Below are 23753 nucleotides of genomic sequence, written 5' to 3' on the forward strand. Positions count from 1 at the left end.
ACAGGAAAGCAAATAGTTCCGGGTGTAGGGGCTTCAAATCTATCACAAGGTGATAGATGCAGGGCTTTGGACGTTATCAACCGGATACAAACGCGGGGGCTCCGGTGCTACTAACCAGGCAAATTCCTGGGAATTGTGGATATAGCTTGCCACAATATCTTATCAGTTAATTACATTCTTGGATATGCTGGGAGTCAGCTTGCACAAGTTAAGTCCTTGAGGAAGGAGGGTGGGTAAGGGGCTGCAAATGAAACAGCCAAGATGGAGTCTGTCTGGCTCTCTGAGCTAAGGGAGAGTCAATTCAGGTTAAAACCAGACAAGGTATCACATTCCCCACTTGTGTTTTTGAGGAATCAAATCATTGATTCCTCAGTTACAACACGGGGGTTATATTGTGTTTTAAGATACCTAAGCTTGACAGAGCTATGTATTGCTTTATAAAGTTAAGAAACCAATTTAATATAGAAGGCCTGAAGACTAAGTCTGATAATAGGAGGAGAAGAGGTCCAGCTAAACTAGTGATTAGAGTAGTTAGTCACAGATTCCAGTTAAACATGCTTTGGTACCAGGGGGTGTTATTTTCCCATTCCTGTTGGTGTCTATCTAGATTCTCTCGAACTTTTTGGAGAATATATTTTATGACCCCAGACTGATTGGCAGAGAAGCTACAACTCTCTCCCAGAGCGGCACATAACCCTCTTTGGGAGAGAAATAGGAGATCTAACCTTCGGCGGTTGTGAAGATCTACTTCAGCTGGAGACTCTACTTGGGTATGTAGTATATTTATGGCTGATTGGAGATTGCTTAAATCAGCATCTACTTGTTGAGACAGGGACATTAACCCAGTTTCTCCCTGAACCAGGGCAGCCACGCCAATGGCTGCTGATCGAGCTATGCTAAGCTGGCCATAAAGGGTACAAGGAGTGGGGTGGCTCAATGAAACCTGGAATGTAATTCAGGGGGAGCGATGAGAAGTTGCCCTTCTGGCCAGCTATACACGTAGACCTGGGGGAGCACATGAACCAATACACACAGGAGAGGTCCTGGTTCAGTCCCATTGATGCAGTCTGTGAGACATGAAGTGCAGGCTAACCAGGTATTCTTAGGTGCCTGGTAGGAGACTGAGGCACTTAAGGAAGTAAGTAGACACTGATTACAGGTAGCCTGAAAGGGAGAAGCAGGTAAGTTATATCTGGTGCTAATTAAATAGCAAATGTTTCTGGAAACGTCTCCTAATGTGAGGGCATGGGGACATGTACGACAAGAAAGAAGGCCAATTTTAAGCATGGCTTCTACTCCTAATCCAACATAACCAGGGGGGTTGGCTTTTAGGTACAACCAACAGTCTCAGGCTAGTTTAGGCTGGGTGAGATTAGGAGGTGATGTAACCAGCCCAGAATGGACATCAGGCTGGGTTGGAGGTGTTGTCTTTGCAGTTGAGGTTTAGGAACCAGGAATGGTGGTGGAACAGTTAGTTTGACCCTGTCTGGGTGTTTTTGGAACATAGGGTCGCCTAAATCCGTTAAAGACTTTATTGGCTTAGGAGGACTTCATGAGACCAGGATTTTCTTCTGGATGGTTAACATAGTTCCAACATCAAATCCTGGGATATAAAGCCTTAATCCCCACGACATGCCATAATACCACTGAGCTAAATTAGGGTTATAGACAGTTATAGTAAGGGGATTACAATTTCTCTTAATACACTGTTTAGGTCAGGAAGCACAAGCTATGGAAAGGGTGGAAGATTGGGTTGATCCCCCAGAGTAGGTGGCCAAGTTTACACATGCCCAGTCAGGGCAGAAAAACTGGTAAGAATCTTGACAACTAGAGTCAGGGTGATTTCCAAGACAGGTAAAAATCAACATTCTGGAGTCCTTTTTCTGCACCTTTGGAGTTTCCACACCCAGTCTGGCTTCTGGAGTGTCCAAATCCTGCAGCAAGGTCAACGTTACCCGCTCCTATGGCTGGCAGATTGCATTGTTCTCCATGAGTATGGGCAGGCTCTGGGAACAAAGCACATAAATCAACTGCAGAAGAGACTTCCTTGGAGGTTCCTGACTTCCAAGTAGTGTTTGCAAACACACGTCCTGTCGTGAAAGAAGTGAGGAGGAAAGAGTAGGATGGACCAGAGGGCATAATAGGTGAAAACAAACAATAGGGGTAAATAAAAAGAGTTAATCTGATGGCTTCACTCAACTTAGGTGCAGTTTTAAGGGGCTTGGCCCAGGCTTGGGGGCCCATGTTTCTTGTTGGGCTCTGTTGGCCTTTTTGATGCAAGAGTGATGAATCCAAGAGAGAATGCCATCCACTTTCAGGGCCGTCAGTGTGGTGAGGATGACAGTATGATGTCCTTTCCAGCCAGGAGTGAGTCCTTCTTTCTGAAACTGTTTTAACATACACCAGGTCACCCGATTGGAGAGAGTAGCAGTGTCCCGTCTGGTCAGGAACTGGGTTGGGATGATATCCCCAGACTAGTGGCTGGATGATGTCTTGTACCTGTTGGAGAGACTGCAGGTACTGTAATAAATTAGCTTGTGAGATTTCTGCTAAATGGGTATCCCTTAGCTTAGGCAAGATAGGTGGAGCCCTCCCATACATGATTTCAAAAGGTGAAAACCCAGCCCGGTAAGGGGTGCATCTTACTCTAAGAAGGGCTAAAGGAAGGAGCCTTACCCAATTTTTACCAGTCTCTAGGATTAACTTTGTAAGAGTACTTTTTAGGGTGCAGTTCATGCATTCTACCTGTCCAGAGCTCTGAGGTAGATAGGCACAATGGAGTTTCCTTTGAATATTTAATGCCTTAATGACTGACCAAGCTATGGATGAGGTGAAGGCCGGTCCATTATCAGACCTTGTGGCAGCAGGCAGCCCATGCTGAGGGATGACTTCATTGAGTGAAAACTTAACTGCTGTGGTGGCAGTCTCATTTTTGGTGGCAAATGCCTCAGTCCATCTGGGAAAGGTGTCTACTAGTACCAGGAAGTATTTATACCCTGCCCAGTGTGGTTTTATCTCTGTAAAGCCAATTTCCTACCTTTCTTCTTGGTGAGCCTCCCCAGAGACGGTGGCCTGGGCTGGGTTCAGGACCTTGCTAGGCGTTTACCTGAGCACAAGTCATACACCGGAGAGCTGCTTGGTTAACTAAGTCCTGAAGATGGGGAATCTTGAAATGGCTTTTTAGAAGCTGGGCCAGTTTTACTCCTCCTAAATGGGTAGTAGAATGCAGATGACTGATTACAATTTCCCCAAGGGCTCAGGGCATGAAGATTCTGGAATCAGGAAGAATCCACCAGCCTTCCTGATTTTTGTTGGCCTGAAGATCAGAAGTTTGTTTTTCTTCCTCTTGGGAGTATTCTGGGTGGTCTCGTAAGTCAGGTTGCAGAAAGGACACTGCAGGCAGCAGGGTCAGAGGCATGACTGGGAGCTGAGCTGCCTTCTGAGCTGCAGAGTCTGCCCTTTGATTACCACAGGCAATGGCCGAGTCTTTTTTTTTTTTTTTTCCTTTTTTTTTTGTATGTCCTTTGCCGTGAGCCACCTGTTGAGGGAGCCAAACAGCTTCAAGCAAGGCCAAAATTTTTTCTTCATGTTTGATAGTCTTTCCTGCTGACATGAATAGCCCTTGCTCTTGGTAAATGGGTCTATGTACATGTACAGTAGCAAAAGCATACCTGCTGTCAGTGTAGATGTTAATATGTTTGTCCTTACTCCATCAGAGAGCCTGAGTTAGAGAGACCAATTCAGCTTTCTGTGCTAAGGTACTTGCCAGCAATGCCCGAGTCCACAGTATATCCATCTCTGTAGTAACAGCTGGGCCAGCCTTTCGTAATCCTTGTTCAAGGAAGCTGCTACTTTCTGTAAACACTGTGGCATTCACCTCCTTTAAAAGGCACATCTTGGAGATCAGGTCGGCCAGTTTCCGTAGTCTCCAACAGTTCCTGGCAGTTAGGGACAGGTGTGGTGAAGTCTGGATCAGGGAGTCAAGTCGCTGGATTTAAACACCCTGTGGGAGAGAAAGTTAAATGAGGCTGATCTAACAGTAAACTCTGATACTGCAGGATGCGAGCATTTGACATCCATTTGCCAGAAGAACTTCATAGCAAAGTCTCTACGGCATGGAGGAGCCATAAGGGTTAAATTTTGACCTAGAGTCAACTTATCAGCCTCCCGAACCAGGCTTGCTGTGGCTGCTATGGCTCACAGACAACTTGGCTACCCGGAGGCCACAAGGCCTAGCCTCTTAGACAAGTAGGCTACTGGACGTGGCTATGGCCCTCCACTGTGGCGGTCACCATGGACTCCTGAGAGCCAAGTGAGAGGAAGCCCTGGCCCCATCAATTATCAGATTACTCTACTGCGGGGAGGGTGAGGATCTTTTTATTTTCTGGGCTTTTTTTTTTTTTTTCCAGTGTCCCATCTGCTTGAAATAAGCACATTGGTTTCTTTGTAAGGGAGCCCGCTCACCTTTCTGGCATTTCTGGCGAGGACCCAGGGTCCCCTAGCTAGTGCTTTGTAATGGGGACCCTTCTTTTCTGGCTTCCTGGATCACCACCACTAAGATTTCCGCTTGTCTTTTGGATGCTTTATCAGCAGCCCTTTCAGCTGCCTGAACTACTTGTTTTGCTTTTCAAACTCTCAATTGTCAAAAACTTTCTGGGTTACTTCTAAAAGCTGGCTAATACTCATTCCAGCAAATCCCTCCAGCTTTTGTAATTTTCTTTTAATATCAGGAACTTTCTGGGCCACAAACACCAAATTAATAGCACTGCTATTCTGGGGAGCTGTCAGGTGAAAAGGGGTGTAAGTTTGATAGGTCTCCTGGAGGCATTCTAAAAACACTCCAGGTGACTCATCAGGCCCCTGGACAACCTCAGTTGTCTTAGATTGATTCATGGGCTTTCAAGCAGCTCCCTTGATGCCCGCAAGGAGATACCAGTGAAAATCATCCAAAGCCCTCCTCCCACCTGAGGAGTTAGGATCCCAGTTAGGCCAGGTAGAGGGGAAAACCTCCTCAAGGAGGTTTTGGGCTTCTCCCTCTCGTCTACTGGCTGATGTAAGGAAATACTTTTTGGCTTCTCTTCGGATATGTTTCCTCTCTTCCTAGGTGAAAAGGGTTAAAAGGAGTTGCTGACAATCATCCTAAGAAGGTCGGTGAGTCCAGAGCATAGACTTCATCAGTGAGGTCAAGACTTGGGACTTCTCAGAGAAGGGGGGATTATGAGCCTTCCACTTGTACAAGTCAGAAGTAGAGAAGGGGACATAAACTAAGAAGGGAGCTGAGAGCTCATCACCTGGACGAATTTGTGCTTGTCAGCAGAAGGAGGGGGTTACCTCCTCCTGCCAAGGCCATAACTGGGAGACTACAGGCAGACAGCCCACAGGGGATGTAGTCAAGGAGACTAGGGAAGATTCTGAGGGAGCAGGAAGGTTATAAGGTGGCGGAACTATGTGAGGAAAACTTTTCTCTTCTTCGGAGGGAGGTAATACAGCAGGAGCCGAGGGAGATGAGGATTGGGACAAAAGTGTGGGCTGGCTTAAAAGGACCTTGGAGATTGGATTAGGAACAGCACATGAGCGGAGCCAAGGGAGAGGGCTCCAGAACAAGCTCAGCCATTGATCAATGTAGGGAAAATTATCAGGGTGACTGGGAGTTCCAGCAACGACCTGCCACACAGCCTGAGCAGCTGTGAGGTTTAGTGACCCTTCTGGGGGCCACCTGGTTCCAAACTTTGGCCATTCTACTTCACAGTGTCTGGAGTTTGCCTTTTTTAAGGTGGACTCCATAATCATCTGAGAGGCCCAGAGAGAAATTCTGTAATATACATCGGAGAGGGCTTCAATCTTCACGGGACCAGGAAGAAGAATTTCCTATTCTGGAGGCAATTAACAAGGTTTAAGCAGAATTATTAAACCCAGCATGGACAGAAATATTCACGGCCTGGGGGTCTGCAGTATCGGAAGAACAGAAGTATTATAGCTGGAAGAAGTAGGAAAACAGCTATAGCCAACACTTCTTGCCACATGAGGTCTGTTTTTTTAATCATTGAGATCTAGGGGGAGGACAAGAGGCGGGTCCAAGGCCAGTGGGACCTACTTGATCCCCCTTCCTTTTTGACTTATACCCTAAATATTTTTGGTGTCTCCAGACTTGAAGGCAAAAAGTTCAAACTTGGTCCTTTCTTTTAAGGGTTTTAGGAGGGAGAACAGAGCCAAGTCTTGGAGGAGCTGACACAGGTAAAACGACATGTGCGGGGTAAGAGATGGGGATCAAGAAGAAAAGGGACCACTTGGATCTTCTCGGGATGGGAGGAACCAGGCCGGCTGTGCAGGACAACTCTACGGTCCCCCACCCGGCCTCCAGGCCCTGTCAGACACTGCAAGTGCAACTCAGAAGCCCCGCCAGGGGCCAAGGTCACTGGAGCAGGCCGGGCCCCTGCGTTCCCAGCCCGGTGTGGACTTGCCGGTGCTCGGAGAAGTCGAGGGCTTTGACGCCTGAAGTCTCCGGAGCCGGGTGCCTGCAGGGGTCCCTGGGGGAGGGGTCCAGTGCCGTCACCTCCCACTCCTCACCCGCGAGGCGGTGAACCTCTGCCACAGGGGAAGGAGGCTGTTTCTTTTGTAAACTGGTGGAGGCGCGCCAGGCGGCAACCCAGAGACGCGCGGGAGACCTCCGGATGGAGTAGAGCAGTATGGGCGTTGGTTTCTCTGCACAGTGCCTTATTTAACGGCATGGGAAAAGTTAAGGGATGACAGAAAAGGTGAGCAAGGAGGTCTGCAGGGTGGCTATTTTGGATCCACCACTGGTTTAAGGAGAAGGTGGACCAGTCGTTGGGGCATGGGGTATGGCAATCCCAACACCAGCAATCTTTATGGTGCCAGAAATCCTAAACGGACAAATGTCTTCCACACCCCTCCCCGTAACAGCACCTGATTTGTTTCTGACAGAAAAGGCAGGACTGGGAAGGCCAGCCCAAATGACTGATGAGAAATTTGACCTCCGATGTTAGAAAATCTGCACTCAGGACTTTGAAGAAGTCCTTGCCCGTTGTCTTGGGCAGTATCGACGACCTGACATACGAAACTTAGACACCAGACAGGACAAGATACACTGTGGTATATAGACAATTATGACAATTTTTATAGACAGAGGGAGGGAATCCCATGATGGCATCAGTCAGGGACTTAGGCCCCTCTTGGCATTGGCAGGCTGGTATAAACCCCAGGCTCCGATGGAGCTATGCCTGCTGCTGCCTTAAACCTTATGAGGTCGCCACGGAATGGCAGGTGAGGACCCTCTTGAACTCGATAGCTTTCGTCATGGAGATACAAACAGGAAATTCAAGCGCAAGCCCTTGAACTCCACATTCACACACTCACTCACACAGAGTTTATTACAATTCTTATTCCCGTTCTAAAACAGAGGTCTCCTGGAGACCTGAACTAGAGAAGGAGAAGAGAGAGGGGGAGAGAAAGAGAGAGAGAGAGAGAGACTAGTCTTACAGAGAAACCTGACAGAAACCATGACTCTGTCCTCCAGCGTCCTGGAATATGGACAGAGTCAGAGGGATGCCCTCGTTCAGGGCTGCTTCCCTCCCAGAGAAACAGAGTCAGACAGAAACCAGAACTCTGTCCTCCAGGGTCCTGGAATATGGGCAGAGTCAGAGGGACACCCTCATCTGGGCTGCTTCCCTCCCAGAGAAACAGAGTCAGATCTGACTTACCTTCCCGGGACCAGAAACTGAGGACTCAGGAGTTGAATTTGGTGGGCACACACCAGCTGTTGATCCATTCCCCTCGGGAAGACGGTGGCCCATGGGACCCTGCAACGTCTCAGGTCGCAGCTCCCCTGTAAGCCCACCGTCCGTCTTGGGGAGCCTGGAACAAGTTCGACCCGCACCCGGTGGCATAATCTCCCTGGGGCCTCCAAATGTTGTAACCAAGGTAGTTAGAGAGAAACGCCACACTTTGAGACAAATTCAGGAGTCTTTTATTAGCCGGCGACGGAGAATAGCTAGTGCTCAAAATTTTTTCGGCCCCGACGAAGGGGCTTGATTTTCTTCTATTTGTTGGTTTAGCAAGGGGAGGTGGGGAGTCTAGTTAAAACAATTCTTACAGAAGTAAAGCAGACTAAAAGTTACAAGGATAAATGGTTACAGGAAAGCAAACAGTTCCGGGTGTAGGGGCTTCAAATCTATCACAAGGTGATAGAGGCAGGGCTTTGGGCGTTATCAACTGGACACAAACGCGGGGGCTCCGGGCTATTAACCAGGCAAATTCCTGGGAACTGTGGATATAGGTTGCCACAGTATCGTATCAGTTAATTGCATTCCTGGATGTGCTGGGAGTCAGCTTGCACAAGTTAAGTCCTTGAGGAAGGAGGGTCGGTAAGGGACTGCAAGTGAAACAGCCAAGATGGAGTCTGTCTGGCTCTCTGAGCTAAGGGAGAGTCAATTCGGGTTAAAACAAGGTAGGGTATCACTAGATAAGAGACAAATTGTTGTCTTCTTTTGAGTTTGTGATCAGCCCCTCCAAAGGAGGTAATCAGATATGCACTTATCTCAGTGAGAAGAGAGGTGACTGAATAGAAGGGGAGGAAGGTTTCCCTAAGAGGTTCCCAACCTTAACTTTTCCCATTAACTTAGAGATTTTGGGGACCCAAGATATTTTTCCTTCACAATGTCAATGATTTTCTGGCTGTAGTTCAATGAGCAACCCAAAGGGTATTTGAGGCAGTTCCCAAACAATTTAGAAGTTTATTTTGCCAAGGTCAAAAACATACCCTTGGTGCAACCTTAGGAGTCCTGAGAACATGTGCTCAAGGTGGTCAGCTACAGCTTGGTTTTATACATTTTAAGGATACATAAAACATCAATCAACACATGTAAGATGTAAATTGGTTTGGTCTGGAAAGGTGGGACAACTCAACCTGGTTGTGGGTGCTTGTGAGGAGTGGGATTTCAGGTCACAGTTGAAGAGTGTATCTAAAGGCTTGGAATCAACAGAAGGGAGTGTCTGGGTTAAGAAAAGCGGTTGTGGAGACCAAGGCTTTTATTATGCAGATAAAGCCTCCAGGTGGGAGGCTTCAGAGAGAATACATTGTAAATATTTCTCATCAGACTTAAAAAGGTGCCAAAGTCTTAGTTAATTCTCTCCTGGATAAGGAAAAAGACCTGGAAAGGGAAGGGAATTCTTTACAGAATATAGATTTTCCCCACAACAGACACCTTTGCAGGCCCATTTCAAACTATGTCAAAGAAATATATCTTGGGGTAAAATACTTCCGTTTTTTCAGGGCTTGCTGTCTGCCATGTTGGTCTCTTATTGCTACAAAGTGTCTCGTGTCTCCCTTTGTTGTCTTAAGGTCTCTGTTTTAATGTTAATGCTGGTCAGTAGTGACTGAATTCCAACAGGAGGAGGGTATAATGATGTCTGACCAGTCATTCCCATCATGGCCTGAACTAGTGTTTCAGGTTAACTTTGGAATACTGTTGGCCAAGACGAGGTTCCATTCAGTTCACTGGAGGCCTTAGATTTCATTTTTCATTTACAAGCATTTATAGTGTCAGCCTGTAAATAGAGTTCTTTCTGTTCGTAACTCATTTTCCTTGACCATCTCCTCCCTGTTGACCATCATTTGTATTTCATTCCTTTCTCTTTCTGGTGTTTCCTGCTGTATTACTCATTTACCCCTGGTGCCCATAATTTAATATCAAATGATGGCTTCCCAATTTTAGCCCAGTCTATTGATTGAATGATTCTAAATTAATTTGTTAACATTAACTATTATCCTCCTCACATACATATATATTTATACACATATATGCATATACATATGTCTCACTCTGTTACCCAAGCTGGAGTGCAATGGCACAATCTTGGCTCACTGCAACCTCCATCTCCCAAATTCAAGTGGTTCTCCTGCCTCACCTTCCCAAGTAGCTGGGATTACAGGCATGTGCTACCACGCCCAGCGATTTTTTGTATTTTTATTAGAGACAGAGTTTCACCATGTTGGTCAGGATGGTCTTGAACTCAGGTGATCTACCCACCTCAGCCTCCCAAAGCACTGGGATTACAGGCGTGACCCACTGCATCCAGCCTTCTTCACATACTTTATTGTCTCTTGTATATTTCTATACTACCTTGCTTATAATACTCACTTCAGGAAAGACCTTATTCCAACACAGTGATGGGAAGGGTAAAACCAATGATTAAGACAATAGTTACTGCCTATCAAGTTTAAGTTCTGAGATACAAAATATCTATAGTAGTAGCTTGGCATTCACAACCCCAGCAATGCTTAGGACTATGTATTCCAAAGAAGTAGCCACACAGTGTAGAGAAGTCTATACACAACATGGCGCATTATGATGATGGAACAATGGAAACAATAACATTGTCCTTACTCGTTCATCTTCATCCAATGTTTCCTAATGTAAAGATATAACAACGCTGTTCTTTTGTGATGCTGTAGTCTCCTTACACATGGAAGAGATATGGTTAAATTTTATTCAGCAATTTATTCACTAATTTGATGGTTAAAAATGTCAAAGTATGGGCCAGTTGTGATGGCTCATGCCTGTAATCCCAGCACTTTGGGAGGCTGAGGTGGGCGAATCACCTGAAGTTGGGAGTTCGAGACCAGCCTGGCCAACACAGTGAAACCCCATCTCTACTAAAAATACAAAACTTAGCTGGGCATGGTGGTACGTGCCTGTAATCCCAGCTATTCTGGAGGCTGAGGCATGAGAATTGCTTGAACCTGGGAGGCAGAGGTTGCAGTGAGCCTAGCTTGCACCACTGCACTCCAGCCTGGGTGACAGAGCAAGACACCGTCTCAAAAAGAAAAAAAAATCAAAGTATGTGCGATGAAGAACCATATTTAATGGACACATAAATATTAATTAGGAAATAAATCTACTTATCTCTGAAAATACTACTGATTGATCTGAGGGACTTGAACTTCAGTTATAATCAGATATATGTATTTAATCTCTTATAGAATTTTAAACTATAAGCTCTTTCATGAATTTCCCTAAATCAGTAGTTTGATGGAGTATTGACAAATGAAATATTCTCTACCTTCACTCCTTTCCTGGCACTCACAGGGAATGAATAAAATATTAGATATCAATGCAGTGTAACAAATCTCAAGTATTAAGTGCATAGAATATACAATTAAACTGAGGATTTCTGATAAGCTTTATTCTACAGAATCTGAGTGCCCACTACCATAGCAGTAGGTACTACTTCAAAATTCAGGTCACACAGCCTCTCTTAAGTCTGTAAAATGTGTAATTTGTGTCCTGCCATAAGGTCAGCAAGAATCTTTTTATTATGAAATGATCCCCATTTTTTCACAGTTAAGATTCAACAAGATCGTCTATTTAAAGAACAGCAAAAAATCTGACACACAGTAAGCTATTGCTTCATTCATTTATTCATGCAATACTTATTCCTAGAAGTATTTCCTAATGTGGGGAAAAGATTCAATAAGATCATCTATTTAAAGGACAGCAAAGAATTTGACACATAGTAAGCTATTGGTTCATTTATTTATTCATGGAATATATATTCCTAGAAGTATTTCCTAATGGGCATAACTCTATGGCTTTGTGCCTTAATACAATCTAACTGATGTACATATTCTAAAAACTCACATGCAAGTCTATGTATATACATATCCATCTATCCTATCTATTCACAAAAAGAGAATATTTGTTCTTGTTAGGTAGGGCTGGAATGTTTTGTAACTGCATATCTTTATTCCTGGGCTGTAGAGGACTATGTGCTCACAAACTAGACGTTCCCAATAAGTCCTGCTCTTGCAAATGAAGCAGGGCGTTCCTGATAAGTCCTGCTCTTGCAAACGAAGCAGGGCATTCCTTCCCTGCAATAGGGAGGACAAAGGAGGCAGCTGCAAACAGCAGACCCTGGGGGCTTGTTTATGTGTAAACATCTTGAAAATCCAGAAAGTCAGGGAAAGGTCAGAAAAACAACGTGTCTTGTGACTTGGCAACATTCCACAAAAGACTGTATAAAATAAAGCAGAGCGTGCCATTTGGGGCGGCTGCCATGTTTGTCTTGTTTTGTGTTGTCTTGTGTGTTCATTCCTTTGTTTAGGAAACATGCGGACCCCAACACTGGGACATCTTGGAAATTACTTGACATGGGGAAAAGAAGAAAGATGAGGAGGAAAAGGTAAGAAGGAGGGGGAAGAAGGCAGGAATAGAAAACATTAATCCAATAAAATTTTGAAATGATTATTTCCTGTTTTTACTTTTTATACAGTCTGGAGTTTGTTTGGTATTTTTTTAACTAATTGTTACACAATCTCATTTTCTCTGATTTTTTTTTTATCTTCTCAAATTTTTCCAATTACCATATATTACTTTAGAGAGTATGCAAAAACTATATAGCAGGAAAGCTGAAGTAAGAAGAAACAAGATAACTTTAAGATGATTAGTTACCACCACAGTTCACTTGTGCCCTTACAGAGGCTTAGCATATGATCCTGGAAGGGTCATCTCCTGTAGCAAACTAGTCTACTGGCCTTGGCAGGTGAAGGATGTGCTGTTGTCTCAAGGAAAGGCATTATAAAGGAATAATAACAGACAAAATTAAATGAGGACAGTGACAACCAATACATAGGTGGAGCTAGAAAACCAGCCCAGAAGAGTTTCAATCTACTAAAAAAGGAATGGGATGACTGGGAATCATTAAAATCAATGGCAAGATGTCCTTTCCTCTCAAACTGACTGCAACAAGAGCCAGGCAAGTGCTAAATAACTCTTGTTATTTTGCTATTTATTTATTAATTTTATTCTTACTCAAATCTCAAAATAATTTGATATCCCCTTTTTGCCATTGGAAAGGGATGACCATTAATAATTTATACCTATAGACCTAAGTTCTGATGAATGGCCACATTTTTTAAAATAATAACAATAACAACAATAATTTATACCTTGCTTTTTTTCTGAGAAGTAGGATAGCAATATTTTAAATGGAATAATTGCCATATGGTCCTGAAACATATGCCTGTATATATACAACATCTCATTAGACATAACAAATACTGGATGATGTGTAGAAACTAATCTTGACCAAAAAACAACAACAAAAACATCCTGACTTATGACATATGCCTTTACAGAAAATTTACCTACTGTGATAAGTATGCAGCTAGAGATGGCGTTAGAAAAAATACTGTAGGTTGGCCAGGTATGGTGGCTCATGTCTGTAATCCCAGCACTTTGGGAGGCTGAGGCAGGTGGATCACGAGGTCAAGAGATGAGACCATCCTGGCCAACATGGTGAAACCCCGTCTCTACTAAAAATACAAAAAAAAAAATAGCTGGGCATGATGGTGTGTGTCTATAGTCCTAGCTACTTGGGAGGCTGAGACAGGAGAATCGCTTGAACCCGGGAGGTGGAGTTGCAGTGAGCCGAGATCACACCACTGCACTCCAGCATAGTGATGGTACAAGACTTTGTCTCAAAAAGAAAAAAAAAGAAAAAATACTGTAGGTACATCCATTTTTTTTCTTACATGTACTGGTTTATTATAAAGGATATTGCAAAGGATCCAGATGAAGAGACCAACAGGGGAAGGTATGAAGGAAGGGGCCTGGAGCTTCCATGTCCTCCCTGGGTGCACCACCCTCCAGAAAGTGCCACATGTTCAGCTTTCCGGAAACTCACTGAACCCTGTCCTCTTGTACCAGTGTACTCCTCCCTTGGCAAGAATGGCATAGTCATACCAGCATCCTCCCAGCCCCGTGTTCCCCAGATCGACCAGAAAAATAAAGAAAATACCTAGCAGAAACACCCTAGTCCTGCTCATGTTGAGTGTGAACAGACAGGAAGGCATGTAAGCAAGCCCTTTGTGCTTTTATCTCCCTGTATTACACAATCAATGTTTCAATTGCCTGCTCTACTTCTCTATCAAACTATTACTCTAGGAAGACATCTCTTTGTCCATTATTGGACTATTGTTATGGACTGTACACTGTGTTCCTTGGTCTGAAAAAATTATGGTTAGCCATCTATATCCATGTAATATCTTCTGTTCTGGTTTTTTACGGCACTCGGAGAATTTTCATCTTCTGGTCAAGCAACATCCACTCCATAGCCAGTGTCTATTCCTGTCAAGACCCATTTGTAGCCCTCTAGGGCTACCAGCATTTGTCTCACTTGCCAGCTATGTTCAGGGCCTTCCCACCAGAGAATCTGACCCATAGCCATCAGCAGTCTCTGACTTTCTCATTGAGAAACAGAACAGTTCTTTCTGGCATTTTGTGCCTGAGAAGGTGCAAAAGAAGCATCTCTACATTCAGCCCATCTCTGCCCTGTTACAATACACCCATATCCGCTCATTTTAAAGGCCCAAGTGGCCACTTCAAGGGAGTATATGGGGATATCTGCTTGTCAATGCCAGTCACTTTCTGAACCTGGAAGGGACTTCTTCTGATGGGCATTGACTTGTTCTTCTTTAATGCACCTCTCAAATCTCCATAGAACCGTGTTCCTATGTGCATCCATTTAATAGGCCAAATTTCCATGGTCCTCTTGCCCGAGTGTATGGCCAGACCATGGGTCACACTGCCCATGGGTCAGTAAACACCCAAACTCAGGGGTTTTTACCATTGATCACTTCTTCCATCACTGTTAGAGAAACAGTGTGCAATTCAGCCCACCAAGCCGATCTGTTTTTACCTTCTTTTATCAAAGTAGCTGCCTTCCAAACATGATGGTGTCCATTTACCTAGGAATTACCGTCCACAAACCAAGTGCTCTTTCTCATCAGTTGAGAACCATTTATCAGGCTCTGTAGAATCCAGCAGTTTCTCACACAGTTCCAGAGTCAGTCTTAGGAGAAAAGAAACACCCTGCTCAAGAGTATCTCCTCCTTGCATTTCCTAGGTGGCATGATCCTCTATAAACCATGTCCATTTTATTATGGAACTCTCCTGGGCACTGCCACCCCCGTTAGAATGTTTCTCTGACATCACTGGAACAACATGGGTGTTTTAGGTGTTATAGGAGTAACTTCACCTAATGTTTCATAGCAAAGCAGTAAATGCCCGTCAAATGGAAGTTCCATAGTCCAAAGTCCCAGTAGATGTTGCTGGGAGGTGCTCAGAGGCTTTTGCCACAAGCTCCAGGAAATATACCACAGAGACTTATCAAGTGGAGAATTTATCCATAACAGCACTCTAGCTTCTACTCTGCACTGTGTAGACTTGGGCAATCTCATTGGTTCCCATTTAGCATGTCCAGTTAATATTGTTTGAGGGCAGATTTACATGCCTTCTGTTTTCCAGTACCAGGGAGAAGAAATATTTCTCAATGAGAGACTATGTTTATTCCCACAAAAAAAAAAAAAAAAAAATCAGATAAAAGAGATGCAATCACTCCAAATAAAGTGTTTTCAAATATACCAAGTTTCACAGCCCCGTTAACTCTTACATTTTTATGTTCTAGTTTCAGGATCTTCTCTTCTTTACCCCCAGGTCATTTTACCCTCTCTTGTGTAAAAAACTTTGGGTCTCCAGCCAAGAATTTAGCAAAAAGACCCTGGCCCTTTTATTAATCTTTACCTTGATTAGTCTGCCTGTCTGTTGCCCCAGGCAATTTTAGATCTGATTTTTCATTATACTCTCTGCCTTCCAGCTTTTTAAATTTCTCCAAACTGGTAGAAATATAGCAGACTGGTTTGCAGCCTTCTAATGTTGGGGGACAAAATGGGGTTCCCTTTGGTCCATCCAACCTTCAATAGTGTTATATTAAGACCTTTGCTTAACCTCATCAATTTCTATTTTATTTATTCAATTTCTTAATAAGCATCTAAAGCTTTCCATTCTGCTGGGACAAGTCCCATGACTCTCCCCTTTCTTTTTTCTTCTTAATTTCACCCCATCAATGTTTTCTTCATTCACGTTATTTTTTAATAATCATTTTAAAATGTCTGTCTTCCTGGGCTGAGTCCTTTGACTCTCCCTTTTGCCTTTCACTGTTCTCTTATTAATTAACCTAATGTTTTTATTAGCACCTGTGAGATCCATGAGGGAAACTGAGACCACAAATTTCATAAGGCTTCTTGAACTATTGTTTGAGTCTGCAGGAGTAATGTCCCTTGGGGTGCCCATGTAGAAGGGGCCCCCTTAACCACAGTATTTACCGTGACCTGGATAATGGACATATTCACTGAGTGAATATTCATGTCATCATAAAGCCAGTCACACATGGCTTGCATATGAAGTGTATCAGCTGCCTTATCTAAGGTGTTCCACTTGGCATTTATAGGTGGAGTTCATCAGTCCACCTTCTCAAACAGATCTTATAATGGCTCTTATTCAATCAATCAGACTGGCTGTTCCTTGAGGAATAACCCTCTATATATCTGGATCATATACATCCATCTGTGATTGTTCAAATGGTCAGCTGTGGGTCGTATATCAACCCAAACATGCTCTTCACTCTGCAAGATTTAAAACCAAAGACATTGACCCTGCATTTGTCATTCTTTTTTTTTTTTTTTTTTTTTTTTTTGAGGCGGAGTCTCGCTCTGCCGCCCAGGCTGGAGTGCAGTGGCCGGATCTCAGCTCACTGCAAGCTCCGCCTCCCGGGTTCACGCCATTCTCCTGCCTCAGCCTCCCGAGTAGCTGGGACTACAGGCGCCCGCCACCTCGCCCGGCTAGTTTTTTGTATTTTTTAGTAGAGACGGGGTTTCACCCTGTTAGCCAGGATGGTCTCGATCTCCTGACCTCGTGATCCACCCGTCTCGGCCTCCCAAAGTGCTGGGATTACAGGCTTGAGCCACCGCGCCCGGCCTACATTTGTCATTCTTATAATCCATTTTAGCAAAAGTTCCTCAGGAAGCTGATAACACCATTCCACAAAAATGAAACAATTCCTTCTCACTGTACCCTCTGATTTTGTTACCAGCTGTGAATCCGACCAGTCTGCAGCAAACAATTCTTGCCTGCAAGGAGGAAAGAATACATTGGCATGGTTCTGAGGTTTGCATTTCCTCTCCCCTGATTCTTCCCTTGGTATGGGCTGTTTGCATGCACACTGGTCCGCCAGCACTTGGGGAGGGGCCACACGCACACTGTGTTTACTGAAGTTGTACACATGCTCATTTGAGGCATTTTTTCCTTACCAGTCAAGTGTTCCTAGAGGAGGATCATATACCAGTTAATCTCTGCCATTTTTCTTCTTAGTGGGCATTCTTGAGCCTGTTTGCCCAACTCCTGAAATCTTATCAGGAAGTTGCTGATCACCAGTTTTAGGTGTTGTCTATTTATTAGGAGACTGTTTTTCCTTGGCACTGGCTGTGACCAATTATTATTTTAGAGCAACAGTTTAACAACCAACTGACCATCACCTGATGGTCGCCTAGCATTTCTGGATGGGGCCTCGCTCCTACCTTGCTCATGCCTACCTAACTACCTACTCTAATAGTTTCAACAGTTACTTGGTTTTGCCTTTCCTTCACATTGACTGTCTTCCACAGGTTTCAGAGGTACTTTCTACTGTCCCTGCATAATTTTCTCCTTTGTAGGTGACTTTGAGGCTAGTAGCCTAACTAAGCACAGATGTGTCCACATCTGAACTTGGTCCAACTTCAAGTCCTGATGCAGCATCCTCTTTTACTTTCATTTTATCAAAGCTAAGTAACAATAACCAAAGGACTGGCCGGGCACAGTGGCTCAAGCCTGTAATCCCAGCACTTTGGGAGGCCGAGACGGGCGGATCACGAGGTCAGGAGATCAAGACCATCCTGGCTAACCTGGTGAAACCCCGTCTCTACTAAAAAATACAAAAAACTAGCCGGGCAAGGTGGTGGACGCCTGTAGCTACTCGGGAGGCTGAAGCAGGAGAATGGCGTGAACCCGGGAGGCGGAGCTTGCAGTGAGCTGAGATCCGACCGCTGAACTTCAGCCTGGGCGACAGAGCGAGACTCCGTCTCAAAATAAATAAATAAATAAAATAACCAAAGGACTGAATATTTTGCTTTTTTCTTATTAGCTTGCATTTCCTTTCGCATCCAGTGAACCAATTCCTGGGGAGTTCTATCCACCTCTAAATTCCGCTGGTAATTTTCACCTGTAGTAACTGATCTCAACACAACTGCAACTTCATATCATCGGTGACTATGATGGTCACCCAGGAATCAAAGATTCCTCATCCCCCCACTCTTTTATCCTTTCTCTTCCTAAACCACATGTTTCCATGAGTGAGGGCTGTTCTAGCAAATCCCACTTCACTGACATCAATTGTGTAGGGGAACTCTCCCTAACTGTGTTTTCTCTCTCCTCTGACACCACAGCAATCATCAACACAGAAGAAGACTTCTATGACCAAATGCATGGAGTTTTTTCCTAACGCACCAAGCAGCAGACACCAGCTGGGTGTTCTTTAGTTCCATTCCAATCCTATCTACCCACAGAGTCAGATTCCACAAACTGAGGGCTCCATCCCCAAGACTGCCAACTACACACAAACCAGTTCAAGTCTGGGCCTCTGGAGCTTCTGACCTTTGGGCTGCAAGTTGTAGTTCCCATTACCCCTGTTTTGGGTTCAATTAATTTGCTGAAAGAGCCCACAGAACTCAGGGAAATGCTTACATCTACTGGTTTATTATAAAAGATATTGCAGGCTGGGTGCGATGGCTCATGCCTGTAATCCCAGCACTTTGGGAGGCCGAGGCGGGCAGATTGCTTGAGGTCAGGAGTTCAAGACCAGCCTGGCCAACACTGCAAAAACCCCGTTTCTACTAAAAATACAAAAATTGGCCAGTCATGGTGGTGTATGCCTGTAATCTCAGCTACTCGGGAGGCTGAGGCAGGAGAATTACTTGAACCTGGGAGAAGGAAGTTGTAGTGAGCCAAGATCGCACCACTTCTCTCCAGCATGAGTAACAGAGCAAGACCCTGTCTCTAAAAAAAAAAAGTAAATAAAAGATATTACAAAAGATACAGATAAAGAGATGCATAGGGTGAGACACAGAGGAAGGGGCACAGAGCTTCTGTGCCAGCCGTAGGCACACCACCCTCCAGGAACTGACATGTGTTCAGCTATCCAGAAGCTCTGGTACATACATTTTGTTATTCCACCTGAGAAGTTATTTGAAGCCAGTTTCATTTACATGACACAACAGAGACTTGTAGATACAGAAGTGAGTCAAAGTAAATTATGGATGAGAAATATTTGCTGAAAGATAAATCATTTTTCTTAGGTTAGTCTGTGATCTTAAAGTTTTCTTTTCATGCTGCAGAAGGACATATATTACAAGTAAGAGGGAATATCTACTTTCTATAAAGCCTGTATACCCTCTCCCTGGAAGAGGACACTAAGACATAAGGAGGGATCTTTCTATAAACTTCTTTAATACGGGACTGAAGAGAAATAAATGTATATGCTTCAACTAAAAGATGGCCAATAGCTAAAGTAAGGAAGAAATAATCAGTAAGATTTATAATATGCTTTCATTTTTGCCTCTTATCTCAAAATTAATGAAAAGTTTTTCCTTGGCTAGAGTGCTCAGTTCAATAAGCATTTATGTTTTTACTATGAAAAAAATGATCTCTGTAAGGCTTTTATGCTAAAAGATGTCATAGAAAATGCAAAAAAACAAAAACAAAAACAAAAAATAAACAAATGTCTTTCCCCATGAACTAGCACTTGAAACTTTAAGCTTCTATAAATTTTAAAACAGAGTCACAGACTTTTCTATATTAATATCCCTCATCTAAGAAAAAAAAAAATTCCTTAAACTTTTGCATACTACCAAATAAGGCATGATTCTCCATTTAAGCAATACTTAGTTTTCAACAGGAAAAATAAAACCTGTTTTATCTAGACTACCCTTGTAAGAGTTTAGACATCAGATGCTGCTTAAGAACCTGGGGCAAACAAATAGAAAAATAGAATGTATTGGTTCCTCGAGAAAAGTTGGTATTTTGCCAAACTTGCTTTTTTAGAAGTGTTTTCACATCCCTACACTTCTTCAATGCCTTTAAATGCTGCCTAATGGAGATATTCCATTTTTCCTATTTCTGTAAATGTAATTTAAGGAAAAGGGTTCAGTAAATATGTTTCACAGCTTTGGAGCTCATAGCCGGTCTTTAGTTTTCCATCTCAAGTATTGTGTTCCTCATCCTGGAAACCACATATATGTTTATAGGTTTGGTGGTATAAAAGATAGAAAGAGGATTCTTGAGAGCTATTTTTAAAACACTTTAATTATAGACTTACTGTTCTTCAAACTCTTCCTGTTTTGTTTTTTTCTTGAGACAGTGTCTCACTCTGTGGCCCAGGCTGGAGTGCAGTGGCATGATCTCAGCTCACTGCAGCCTCCACCTTCTGAGTTCAAGCAACTCACCTGCCTCAGCCACCCTACTAGCTGGGATTACAGGCATACACCACCATGCCCATCTAATTTTTGTATTTTTTGTGGAGACAGGGTTTTGTTGTATTGCCCAGGCTGGTCTTGAACTCCTGAGCTCAAGTGATCCACCCTCTTCAGCCTCACAAAATGCTGGGATTACAGGCAGGAGCCACCACACCTGGCCAACTCCTTTCTTCCCTTTATGAGGCCAAGGCCAAATGCTCTCCACTTGGAGGCCTTTTTTGATATCTTTCCAATTTTAGGAGATTTCTGCTTATTAAAATCCAAAGACATAAACCACATTGCAATTCAAAAGTAGAAAAATAGTAGGATCTGGCGGGGTGCGGTGGCTCACTCCTGTAATCCCAGTACTTTGGGAGACCGAGGAGGGGGGATCACCTGAGGCCAGGAGTTTGTGACCAGCCTGGCCAACATAGAGAAACCCCCGTCTCTACTAAAAATACAGAAAATTAGCCAGGGGTGGTGGCAGGCGCCTGTAATCCCAGCTGCTAAGGAGGCTGAGGTAGGAGAATCGTTTGAACTTGGCAGACAGAGGCTGCAGTGAGCCGAGATTGTGCCACTGCATTCCAGCCTGGGCAACAAGAGCAAAACTCCAACTCAACAAAAAAAAAAAAAAGAAAGAAAGAAAGAAATATAGGATCAGCTGGAAAGACATCCTCCTGTCTTCAGATACACATTGTAAGCAGGCAGGGGTGGGGCATGAAGAAAACTCCTCACTCAAGTAAACAAAGCCCATTAGGTGCACTCATCACCACAGGAGCCTCTGTAGCCAAGATCTGTGATGACAGCTAAGTTTACAGCTATCACAATATCAGCTATTACCATGTAAAAAGTGTTTGGACGAACGGAGGCAAGATGACGCACTTCTGGGTTCTTCATTACCAACTTTTCCGCACGTGTGAAAATGCAGCCGGTGCAGGGGAAGGTGCAGATCAACCGGACACGCGCCAGGTGACGTCAATCTGAAGAGACCAAGATTTACCTGGCGGCACCTACGGAAGGCCCCCCCCCCCCCCCCCCCGCAAGCCCCCCCCCACATGCCCGTGTCCCACCTATTTCCCTCCCACTGCTAGAAAAGCCGCTCCCAGCGAGCGGGCCCTGGGAAATTCCTCAGCCCCCAGTCCTGTCGGGACTGCATCAGGAACTCCGCCAAGAGCTCCACCGGGCGACTCTCTCGGCCTCCTTTGCTGGACGCTGACAGACCTCACCCTCCACACCTTCTTCCCTGAAGCTAGGTGACCAAAAAATAAATTTGCAGTTTTGCTCCTAGCCTTGCCTACTCGCTGGTTCTTTTGTGCTCGCTCTGGTGGTCTTAGAAAAACAAATCAAAAAATATTATTTCACTGTCACAGCTCATTAACAGATAGGCTTGTTATAAGATTTTAGCTTAGATTTTTATTTAGGATGTTTGGATTTTTAAAAAATTATCACTTAGATATTATCTGTATCTGAAAAAAATTACCAAATACTAAATTAAACTAATATGCTCTTTGAGAAAAACAGATTTTCATATCATTTTAATTGCTGCTTTTTTTTTTTTTTTTTTTTCCTTTTTGAGACGGAGTCTCACTCTGTCGCCCAGGCTGGAGTGCAGTGGCTGGATCTCAGCTCACTGCAAGCTCTGTCTCCCGGATTTATGCCATTCTCTTGCCTCAGCCTCCCGAGTAGCTGGGACTACAGGCGCCTGCCACCTCACCTGGCTAGTTTTTTTTGTTTGTTTGTTTGTTTGTTTTGGTATTTTTTAGTAGAGACGGGTTTCTCCATGTCAGCCAGGATGGTCTTGATCTCCTTACCTCGTGATCCGCCCACCTCGGCCTCCCAAAGTGCTGGGATTACAGGCTTGAGCCACCGCAGCCGGCCAGCTGCTTTTATACTAAATAGAATTGATCTTGTTTTCCTTAAAATGGTGCATGCTAATTTAATTGTTATGATTATCAGTTTCAATTTTTGTTAGTACAAGGTACCTGTTCCAGTACTCTTACTTTTGAAGATTTCTCAGTTGTATTATCTGTTAATTCTTATAGATAAACTTTTTCATAATTTCATCAAGTCTCTCTTAGAACAAACATTTAATTTATTTGTTTTACCAAAATATATTCCAGATTATCTTAGGTTAAATATAAATTTACAAACAAGCACCAGAAACAATTGGAAGAAACCATAATTGAATATCCATCTCATCTTTAGGCAGAGAAAGAATTTCTAAGCATGAAAACCAAAAGAAGAAACAAAATGAAAAGACAGATAGATGTGACTGTTCTTGGTCTTTCCCTTTTCCCTACATTTGTTTTACTAGCTAGGTAATCCTGGATGAGATACTTACTTTCTCTGTTCCTTTGTGCCCTCTTCTCCACAGCTGAGAAATAAACTTGATCATGATGAGATTATGGAATATCAACTGTATGAACTATTAGGCAGACATTTAAAAACATATTAAAGAAGTATAGAAATAAAAAATCACTTCTGTGATCTAAATAGATTTAGACGTTTATTTTGCCAAGGTTAAGGACATGCCAGGAAGAAATGAACATGGAATAACAGAAACAGTCTGTGGTCTGCCTTTCTGCAAGGATGAATTTGTAGGCTTCAATATTTAAAGTGGAAAAGCCGGCTGGAGGGGAACAGGGAGGGTATGGTAATCCACAAATTGCAGACGAAAATGAACAAGTAGGGGAATTGTCAGTTATGTATTGATCTTGGGCTCAGTAAATCAGCACTTTACATAAAATAAGGTGAACATAGAATAGCAACCAGTGGAGATGTTTAACTTTTATCTGAGCTATCTGCTTAGGAATAAAAGCAAAGGCAGTTTCTTGCATGACTCATCTTTCAGCTTAATTTTTTTCTCTGTCGGCATAGTGAATTAAGGTCCCAAGTTTTTCTTTTTCGTTCACACTAAAATCAATATTTCTGCGGTCTTTCTCAATTCTAATGTTGTGTGTTGTTTCAAAATAACTGAGTTTATATATACAGGAAATTCTTCTATTTTCATTTTAAAAAAATATTTGATCTAAGTGAAATTAATAGAGAAAAAATTTGTTGATGATTAGTTATCTTATAAGAACATAAGAAAGTAGCTACCAGATTATAATTATTACTTCAGTTCTTAAAGGGAAAAATGCTTTAATGGTCTCTCCTAAGTTACTGCATTATGTTCTTTATAAGGAAAAACTTTAAAGTTGGCAGTATACACCTAAGGCAATAACCCTCAGGAATACCTTTGAGTTTTGAAGTGCAAAGACAACCTCATCATGTTGGTGGAATCTTAGAATTTGGCCCCTTGGTCTCATTGTAGGAGTTATTAAGAAATTATTTTAGACAGATAGAGAGGAAAAGG

At 43.4% G+C, this 23753-nt stretch overlaps 1 long non-coding RNA gene across 1 annotated transcript; it reads left to right on the plus strand.

Annotated features, from left to right (window-relative positions):
- Positions 1-459: 459 nt before the first annotated feature.
- On the plus strand, positions 460-13820 carry LOC117086373. The gene is made up of 3 exons (XR_004438309.1): positions 460-770; positions 12121-12198; positions 13571-13820. It is a non-coding gene; the product is annotated as an uncharacterized LOC117086373 (long non-coding RNA).
- The last annotated feature ends 9933 nt before the right edge of the window (positions 13821-23753 follow it).

Source organism: Trachypithecus francoisi, unplaced genomic scaffold (genome assembly GCF_009764315.1).
Source record: "Trachypithecus francoisi isolate TF-2019V2 unplaced genomic scaffold, Tfra_2.0 Lachesis_group1, whole genome shotgun sequence".
Taxonomy (NCBI): domain Eukaryota; kingdom Metazoa; phylum Chordata; class Mammalia; order Primates; family Cercopithecidae; genus Trachypithecus; species Trachypithecus francoisi.